This window comes from Bos grunniens, chromosome 23, assembly GCF_055505025.1.
Source record: "Bos grunniens cultivar Pamir isolate PY7600 chromosome 23, Bosgru_T2T1.0, whole genome shotgun sequence".
NCBI classification, from domain to species: Eukaryota; Metazoa; Chordata; class Mammalia; order Artiodactyla; family Bovidae; genus Bos; species Bos grunniens.
This window is the reverse complement of record NC_141187.1, coordinates 32,727,501-32,737,140: the sequence shown is the minus strand read 5'-3', so window position 1 is coordinate 32,737,140 and position 9,640 is coordinate 32,727,501. Positions and strand designations below refer to the sequence as shown.

General features: G+C 38.4%; 2 non-coding genes across 2 annotated transcripts; both read left to right on the top strand.

Moving 5' to 3' along the window:
- The first annotated feature begins 277 nt into the window (after positions 1-277).
- Positions 278-359, top strand: TRNAS-AGA (transfer RNA serine (anticodon AGA)). The gene has a single exon. It is a non-coding gene; the product is annotated as a tRNA-Ser (tRNA).
- An 8,347-nt stretch (positions 360-8,706) lies between these two features.
- TRNAS-AGA (transfer RNA serine (anticodon AGA)) lies at positions 8,707-8,788 on the top strand. The gene has a single exon. It is a non-coding gene; the product is annotated as a tRNA-Ser (tRNA).
- Positions 8,789-9,640: the final 852 nt, after the last annotated feature.

Below are 9,640 nucleotides of genomic sequence, written 5' to 3'. Positions count from 1 at the left end.
GGAAGTTCCAAACAAAAGCTACACCTATCAGGGCTATTTAACTCCTGACAACTCGAAAAGCTACTGCTGATGCAGTGAAGACTCCCCTTCTAGTGCTCTCTGTTCCCACAGGTGCCCAGAGAATTTGATCTCCATGCCAAACTTGCATTTCACCTGAGGGTTTCTATTCAGTTTGCAAGAGTACGTTTTCTTGCACCAAACTCATTTTTGTTCTTTCCCGTGACATCGGCCAGTGAAATTTCTATTTAAGGATTTAAACGGAAAGGGTACTACCCGTGTAGTCGTGGCCGAGTGGTTAAGGCGATGGACTAGAAATCCATTGGGGTCTCCCCGCGCAGGTTCGAATCCTGCCGACTACGGTGTGTACTTCTAACTTCGAAGCTTATTAGAACGAGCTACGTAGTACGCACCTTTGAAGGCAATGTTTTTACTTTGACTCTGCCTTGAAAACTTAGAAATCTCTCTGCAGTCAACACATACCCTTTTAGCAACTACTTCCAGTATTCTCCAAATTCAGATCATGGCCATGCGTGTAGATAGGAATCAGTGCACCAAAAAGGCAGCTATCGAGAGACAGAGTACCTTTTATTTTTCCTTTTTGTCTTTTATCGTAAAGTTCTCACTGAGCACCATCGCTGGCCGTCCCACTGTGCTGCCAGTTCTGGGAAGTGAGGGAGGAACTGGACTCAAGGCTGCTACTGCTAAATCACTTCAGTCGTGTCCGACTCTGTGCGACCCCATGGACAGCAGCCCACCAGGCTCCCCCGTCCCTGGGATTCTCCAGGCAAGAACACTGGAGTGGGTTGCCATTTCCTTCTCCAATGCATGAAAGTGAAAAATGAAAGTGAAGTCGCTCAGTCGTGTCTGACTCTTAGCGACCCCATGGACTGCAGCCTACTAGGCTCCTCTATCCATGGGATTTTCCAGGCAAGAGTACTGGAGTAGGGTGCCATTGCCCTCAAGGCTAGACATGGATATATTTGGCTCGGATACTGAATCGCACGATGTACAGTCGATAGCAGGAAGCGTAGCTTGCATAGTGAATTAATAAAGACAACGGTGAGCAATTGTATGGAGATTCCTCTAGAGTAGCATACTGTCTTTCCACATTAGTGCTGTATTTTGAAGGAGATCAGCCCTGGGATTTCTTTGGAAGGAATGATGTTAAAGCTGAAACTCCAGTACTTTGGCCACCTCATGCGAAGAGTTGACTCATTGGAAAAGACTCTGATGCTGGGAGGGGTTGGGGGCAGGAGGAGTAGGGGACGACAGAGGATGAAATGGCTGGATGGCATCACTGACTCGATGGACGTGAGTCTGGGTGAACTCCGGGAGTTGGTGATGGACAGGGAGGCCTGGCGTGCTGCGATTCATGGGGTCGCAAAGAGTCGGACACGACTGAGCGACTGAACTGAACTGAACTGTGCATCTCTACGTGTCCTGATGGAGACCGAGGTTCGATTCTCCTATACATTGGGCACTGTCTCTCTTCTATTAATAATTATTAAGTAATATTAAGTAATTAATATTACTATTCTATTCGTATTAAGTTACTATTACATTACTATTCATATTAAGTAATATGAAAAGAGGATGGCCTTTCCACAGTTACCAAGTGATCCAGCCGATTTAGTGACAGGTGAAGACTACATTTTTATTTTATGTAAATGTATAATATACAATATTATGAGTATATATGTACTTTAAGACATATATAATGTTAAGAATGTATGTTTTAAAAATATATATGTGTGTGTATACTTTTCTCCCTTGTATATGATAGAGACAGAAAAGGAAAAATACAGTAATACAAATGCTAACATTTGGGGACTGGAATAGCCAGGAATTGTCTGTATTCTTGTAACTTTTCTGTCAATCTGAAATTATTTCAGAATTAAATTATTTTAAAATAAAAAGTTAAAAAAAGACTAATAAAACCATAACTGAAAAATATTTTCATTGACATTTAAAAGCATAGATACACAATTTGAACCATAGATATGAAAGAAATAAGTAAATTAATGAATGAGAGTTTAGAACTGATGAAGGAATGCGATGCAAACTGCTGTAGTGAGCAAGGACATCCATAACACATGAGAAAAGCTAAATAGAGAGAGCATACCTAAAACAACATTGTTTAATAATGACTACATTTTACGATGTGAAAATAAGACAATGCTATAATTCAAAACAGCAATAACATGTGTGATGGGAAGGTGTGGCCAAATACAATTGTTCTATGTTCCCTTATAATATTGAAAAAGGTTAGAATTAAATGTACACTCAAAACATGATACATATTTGGACCATTGCTGAATACCAGACCACCTGACCTGCCTCTTGAGAAACCTGTATGCAGGTCAGGAAGCAACAGTTAGAACTGGACATGGAACAACAGACTGGTTCCAAATAGGAAAAGGAGTATATCAAGGCTGTATATTGTCACCCTACTTATTTAACGTATATGTGGAGTATATCATGAGAAATGCTGGGCTGGAGGAAGCACAAGCTGGAATCAAGATTGCCGGGAGAAATATCAATAACCTCAGATATGCAGATGACACCACCCTAATGGCAGAAAGTGAAGAGGAACTAAAGAGCCTCTTGATGAAAGTGAAAGAAGAGAGTGAAAAAGTTGACTTAAAGCTCAACTTTCAGAAAACGAAGATCATGGCATCTGGTCCCGTCACTTCATGGCAAATAGATGGGGAAACAACAGAAACAGTGAGAGACTTTATTTTGGGGGGCTCCAAAATCACTGCAGATGGTGACTGCAGCCATGAAATTAAAAGACGCTTACTCCTTGGGAGGAAAGTTATGACCAATCTAGACAGCATATTCAAAAGCAGAGACATTACTTTGTCAACAAAGGTCCATCCAGTCAAGGCTATGGTTTTTCCAGTAGTCATGTATGGATGTGAGAGTTGGAGTATAAAGAAAGCTGAGCGCAGAAGAATTGATGCTTTTGAACTGTGGTGTTGGAGAAGACTCTTGAGAGTCCCTTGGACTGCAAGGAGATCCAACCAGTCCATCCTAAAGAAGATCAGTCCTGGGTGTTCATTGGAAGGACTGATGTTGAAGCTGAAACTCCAATACTTTGGCCACCTGATGCAAAGAGCTAACTCATTTGAAAAGACCTGATGCTGGGAAAGATTGAGGGCAGGAGGAGAAGAGGACGACGAGAAGAACCATCTCAGAGGATGAGATGGTTGGATGGCATCACTGACTCAATGGACACGAATTGGGTAAACTCTGGGAGTTGGTGATGGACAGGGAGGCCTGGCATGCTGCGGTTCATGGGGTGACAAGGAGTCAGACACAACTGAGCGACTGAACTGAACTGAACTGAATGGATGAGTGCTAAAATCAGTATTTCTGTGAGCCATGTTCAAAACCAAGCAGCTTTTGTTTTTTTAATGAATGAATAGAAAGCTATAAGAATAATTTTGAAATTTTAATTTAAATTAATTTTTAACATTTTGTCATCAAATTTTGGTAGTCAGATTTTAAAGTTAACATTATTGTGCAGTACTGTCAGACACTAGATTATTTCTTCAGTAATTTTATTGCACAGTTGAGTGGTCAAATCCATTCAGACACTAGATTATTTCTTCAGTAATTTTATTACACAGTTGAGTGGTCAAATCCATTCCTTTCCCCTTTCATTGAATCTCATTTGTCCCTCATTTGTCTATTACTTCTTTTCATCATAGACAAAATATTCTTTATTTTTTACAGAGGAAAAAAGATTGATCATAGATAAGATCTATAAAGGCACTGATGAGGAGTCAACACAGGTATGGCTTGAAGGGCCACATCCTTGAGAGAAGGGAAACACATGATGAGTTGAACAAGAGCTTGCTCTTGAGGGACACATTGTGTTTTGCAGCATTTTATCAATAGAATAGACTTTAGGTGGAAAAAGCAATTGCGCTGAACTGAAGAGATACTCATCAGTGTTTGGCTACCAAAATCCATAGGACCTGCAGGTCAAAATTCAGATGATGAGGGAACCACAGAGAAGGAACTCAAACTTCTATGTATAAATTCTCTTTACAGTATTGACTAATTCTTAAATTTCCAACGCACAAGAAAAGTTCCAAAACTCTGTAGGAAAGAGAAGCTGGAAGGCTAAAAATCTGTAGAGATTCATCAGCTGCTTAGTTTTTGAGAAACAGACGTTAAAGTTCATACCTCTCACAGTTAATAAACTCTGTCATTTGAGACTTCAGAAGCATATCTTTTAAGCAGTAAGGGACAAACCCAGCTGTAAGGACCAAACAAAGAGTAAGGTCTGTGTCTTCAGAGAACAGAGAACCTAACATAGACCGACCATAACAATGGCTCAGTCTTTGTATATTCCAGAAAGACTACCAGAAAACTCTGAATGTTTAGAAAGAAAGCAATATAGGTCTATATAGCCCATTGAACAAAGAAGAAAACACAACAGAGGTTTTAAAATAATTGGAGCTGAATGAAAATAAAAATATGATACATCATAATTTGTCTGATGTAGCTAAAGCTATTTTTATAGAGAAATTTTCATCTTTAATTCCATGTATTAGAACAAGGGAAAGGTTGAAAATCAGTGATCTAACTCACGAAGCTATAAAAAACTGGGGATTTAAATGCAAAAGGTAGAAGGAACTATTAAAATAAGTACAGAAATCAATGAAAAGCAGATATAATCAGAAAAAATCAGCAAAGCAAAAGGTTGGTTCTTCGAAAAGACTGATAAAATAGATAAACCCAATGAGACTAACCAAAAAAAAAAAAAAAGATTTTTAACTAAGACATCAAGATCTTTAATGTCATCTTCTTTTTGAAGAAAAATAGAAATTTAATGGTCTAAGATTTCCTCTTGAGAACCTAGCTAGGTTTTAGAGTTTATTAAACTTTAAAAGTTAGAAGGAAAGAACTAATGAGAATAAAAGTTGTAATCACTGAAAAAAAAGGAAAAATAGACAAAATCAACAAAGGAAAAATTCACTTTTTAGTTAGTAAAATTGCTACTCCAAATCAAGACTGATGTTTTTAAAAAAGAAAAAGTTAATAAGAATAAACAGAAGATGACATTAAAGATCTTACTAATATCAGGATTAGAGTCAGAGGATAAAATGAATAGTTTGGGGGGAAAATTTATCAATAGAAGATAAAGGCTTCTATATAAACACAACTTACCAAAGCAAACACAAAAGGAAATGAAAAGTTTAGATAGTCTGAAGTTTGTTAAATAAATTAAAATCATAATTACATTTTGTATTAGTTTACTATGGCTGCCATGACAAAATACCACAGATTGAGTGGCTTAAACAACAGAAATTCATTTTCTCACAGTTCTGGAGGCTGGAAGTCCAAGATCAAGATGTCAACAGATTGGCTTCTCCTGAGGCCTCTTCCCTTGCCTTGCAGATAGTCACCTTCTCTCTGTGTCCTCACCAGGTCTTTCCTCTGTGCATGCTTATCTGTGGTATTTCTGTGTACCCAAATTTCCTCTTATCAGGATACTGAGGTTAAATTAGTGTCCATTTTAACAGCCTCATTTTAAATTATTAGCTTAATTCCCAACTCTTTTTATGAGGCCAGCATAATCTTCATATTAAAATCTGACAAAGATGTTACTAGAGAAGGAGTTACATGTCAAACTTTGTTAAAAACCTTCTAGATGCAAAACCACTAAACAAAATAATAGCAATCATATCTAGTAATATATAGAGATAGGAATCAAAGTAAAAAGGTAATGCTTGTTTTCGTAATATGAAATCTTAATATATAAAAAATCGATCACTTTAAATGTATTACAAAATGTAAGAGAAAAAAATCATATTAGTAGATGCAAAAAATTTGAAAAAATTCAATGCCAATCATTAAATTTTTGAGCAGTTTAGGAATAGAAAGGAGATTTCTTAATCTCATAATGCATATATACAAAATCCTACATCTAACATCCTAATTGTGGTAAAATTTTTTTTTAAACTGTATCTTTTTTTCCCCAGTATATATTTATTTATTTGGCTTTCCAGGTCTTAGTTTCTGCATGCAGGATCTTCGATCTTTGTTACTGCATGCAGGATCTTTAGTTGCAGTGTGTAGTTCCATGACCCTGGGCCCCCTGCTTTGGGAACTGAGTGTTAGCCACTGGACCACCAGAGAAGTCCCTCTGGTAAATATTTGACACTTTCTTCCACTAAAGGGCCAGGACAAGCATAACCACTATTGCCACTGTTATGCAACATTGCATTGGGCATTCTTAGGCCAGGGAACAAGACAAAGAAAAGATATTTAGATTGAAAATGAATATCTTTCATCAGTTCTATTCAAATAGGACGGTCATCATTGGCAGATGATATGAATAAGTGCTTGGGAAATCTCCTAAGATCTACAAATTAGTAGAATTAATAAGTAAAAATAGCAAAATTACTAGATACAAAATCCCATATTCAACTCTATATTTTCATGTATGCCAGCAACAATGCACAATTTTTATCACATAATAGCAAGAAAACTATCAATATCCTAATAATAATCATAATAAATGTAATAAAAATGTGCAAGACTATATTAAAAGTTCCAAATCATTGTGCAGAGAATTTTAATAATATCTAAATAAAAGATATATTCATTGATTGAAAATCTCAAATTCAATGCATTTGAAATAAAATGCTCAGAGGACTTCTGATAGAATTGAAAAACTGTTTCTAAAATATATGTACACATAGAAAGGACCTAGAATAGTCAAGGAAATCTTGCAAAGAAAGAACAAATCCAGAGGACCTTTTACTACCACACAACAAGTTTTATTCTGAAGCTATACTGATTAATAAAATGTGCTATTGGTATAAAGATAAAGGGAACAAAATAGATATGCTGATACAAGACCATGTACATTTAAAAAAGTGTCACTGCAATTCAAAGGAGAACATGATAGGTTTTTCAAAAGGTGGTACTGGGTCAACTGGATATACAAAGGAAAACAATGTGGACGTTGCTTTCTGTAAACTAGCCCCTAAACTAATTCAAGATGGCTTAAAGACTTAAATGTGCAAGGTAAAAATAATAAAATTTACAGAGGAAAACGGGAGACTACTTCATGAAATTTGGGTTGCCAAAGATTTCCTGTTTAAGGGCCACAAAAAGCAATAACCATAAAAGATAATTTTGACTTGTTTAAACTTAAGAACTTTAGCATATCCAAAGACATCATTAACAGTGAGAAAAGGCACAGAGTGGGAGATGTTTAGAAGTATATCTGAGAAAGATTTATGTCTAGAATATATACAGAACTCCTTAAAATCGGTAAGAAAAAAGACAATAGGTAATAAATCAGATGGTGGGATCTGGGTAATATCTCTTGAGATGATGGCAGATAAGCTGGTCACTAACTGTGGAGTCCACTTCAAGGACAGTGTCAACCAGCTTCCTCTCAGTGCAGTACTGGCACATTACTTTTAATTCTCTGCGAAGGGCCTCCATTTTTGACAGAGTTTTCAATTTCAATGTCTGTACAGGGTATAGTAGATTGCCAGTAATCATCTATTTCCATGTCTTCCAGGTGAACTTTCCTGCACTACAAAGGCTAGAAGGTTAAAACTACATGTTCCTAGCTCCCTTGCAGCTAGGTGTGATCTAAGCTTTTTCTCAGAGTTGTCTAAGGTGGAAATAAGACTCCTTCTAGTTTGGTTCTTTTGTGCCAACAAGCATTGTCATGGATACTTTGGGGGTTTCCTCAGAGGAATACAAGGTGAGGGGCCTCGTTTGTTTTGCCAATTTGCATTTAGAAGCATGGCATACTCCAAAACATGCAGTTCTCAAAATGTGGTCCCCAGACCAACACTACCAGCAGCATTTGGCAACTTGCCTAGATATGTAAATTGCTTTCTGTGTTTCTCTATTTGTTACCCATCAATCATAGGGCCAAATTAACCACCAGAGTTGTTTACTTTCTGCTATCTGAACCACTCCATTATCTAGCTCACACACATCAAGCCAATAATTTCTCCCGCCCTTCAGTTCAGTTCAGTCGCTAAGTCGTGTCCGCCTCTTTGTGACCCCATGTAATCCTAAGTAAGGGGACGACAGAGGATAAGATAGTTGGATGGCATCACCGACTCGATGCACATGAGTTTGAGCAAGCTCAGGGAGTTGGTGATGGACAAGGAAGCCTGGCGTGCTACAGTCCATGGGGTCGCAAAGAGTCGGACACCACTGAGCGACTGAACTGAACTGAAGTAAGCCCAGGGCCAGGTATAAGACAACTAGAGACAGGCCCTATGCTCCAAACTCCTCGGATTGAATTGGGCTTCTTTAGACTCCAGGAAGCCCGAACATCCCGAACTGGAAGACTGTTAGGTCTTGACTTCCCCTCGATATGGGCTAGATTTAATGCCAGTGGTGGCGATTGCAGAAGTCCAGAAGAGCCTGGCTGGGTGCCTAGACCAGGCAGCACCTGGGAGTGTTATCTGAAGTTTGCTGATAACGCTAATACGCGGTGAGGGCTCATGCCAGTGTCCTTGATTCCAGGGGGTCTCCTAGAGATTAGCTTCCCTTCCTAATTCTCCTTTCCATTTCTCTCTTTCTTAGCATTTCCAATAAGCTCAACCGAGGACAAGTGTTTGTACCTCTGTGCATGTATGTGTGTGTGTGTGTGTATATGTATATATATAGCTTCCCACGTGATTCCTGTCACTCCACCCCGGTTCAGCACATGTAGTCGTGGCCGAGTGGTTAAGGCGATGGACTAGAAATCCATTGGGGTCTCCCCGCGCAGGTTCGAGTCCTGCCGACTACGAGAGTGTGTGTGGTTTTTTTTTTTTTTTTAACTCCCTGAATACTTGTCCTGCTTGGCCCTCACTCAAAATGCAGTTAGCTCCTGTCCTGAGATGACTTAAAAAAAAAAAAAAAAGAAGCCTCCACAGGCAAAAAACAAAACTTAAAAAAACCTCCCACCTCAGATTTTCTTGTCCACAGAATTATGCCCTTTTTGAAAGAACTCACACAGAAAAGACACCTCACTTTAAAAGTAAAGGTCTTGAAATCGTGGCTTCCTGCTCCGTTTTCGGGGAGTCGAACCTGAGATATTCCATAAGTTTCTAGTAAGCATCATCAAACCAGCGAGCAAACCAACACTGTCTTGCTAAATGACTCAGTTCAGGAGTCTGTGATACAGGTGGGAACGAGAGGCACTCTTCATCAGTGGTGTGTGCGCTTGTCTATTACCTGCAACACCTGGGCTCCTTTCCTAGACGGGCTACTTAAGTCATCTTTCAGAATTTTGTAACTCTGACAAACTGTTCTTGTTCTTCTGCTCAAATGTTAAGTTTCTTCTTCTTTTCAAGGCAGCCAAATGTAATGAAAAAGAAGGGAGCAGAAGAAATCATTTGATGAGTAACACAAAAGGAAAATAGTAACTTGACAAGGGAAAAACTTGACAGACATGTCCTTAATCATTTGATCATAGTTAGCATTTGGAGTATTAGGACATTTAACATCATGTGCATCTCCATATGATGAAGTGCAGAGGACACGACCTCACTTATGTGTTATTCCTGCTAAAAATACACAATCTGAATTTTAACTCTCAGGAAACATCAGACAAAATGAAATCGAGGGGGCATTGTAGCTCAACTGGTAAAAGAATCTG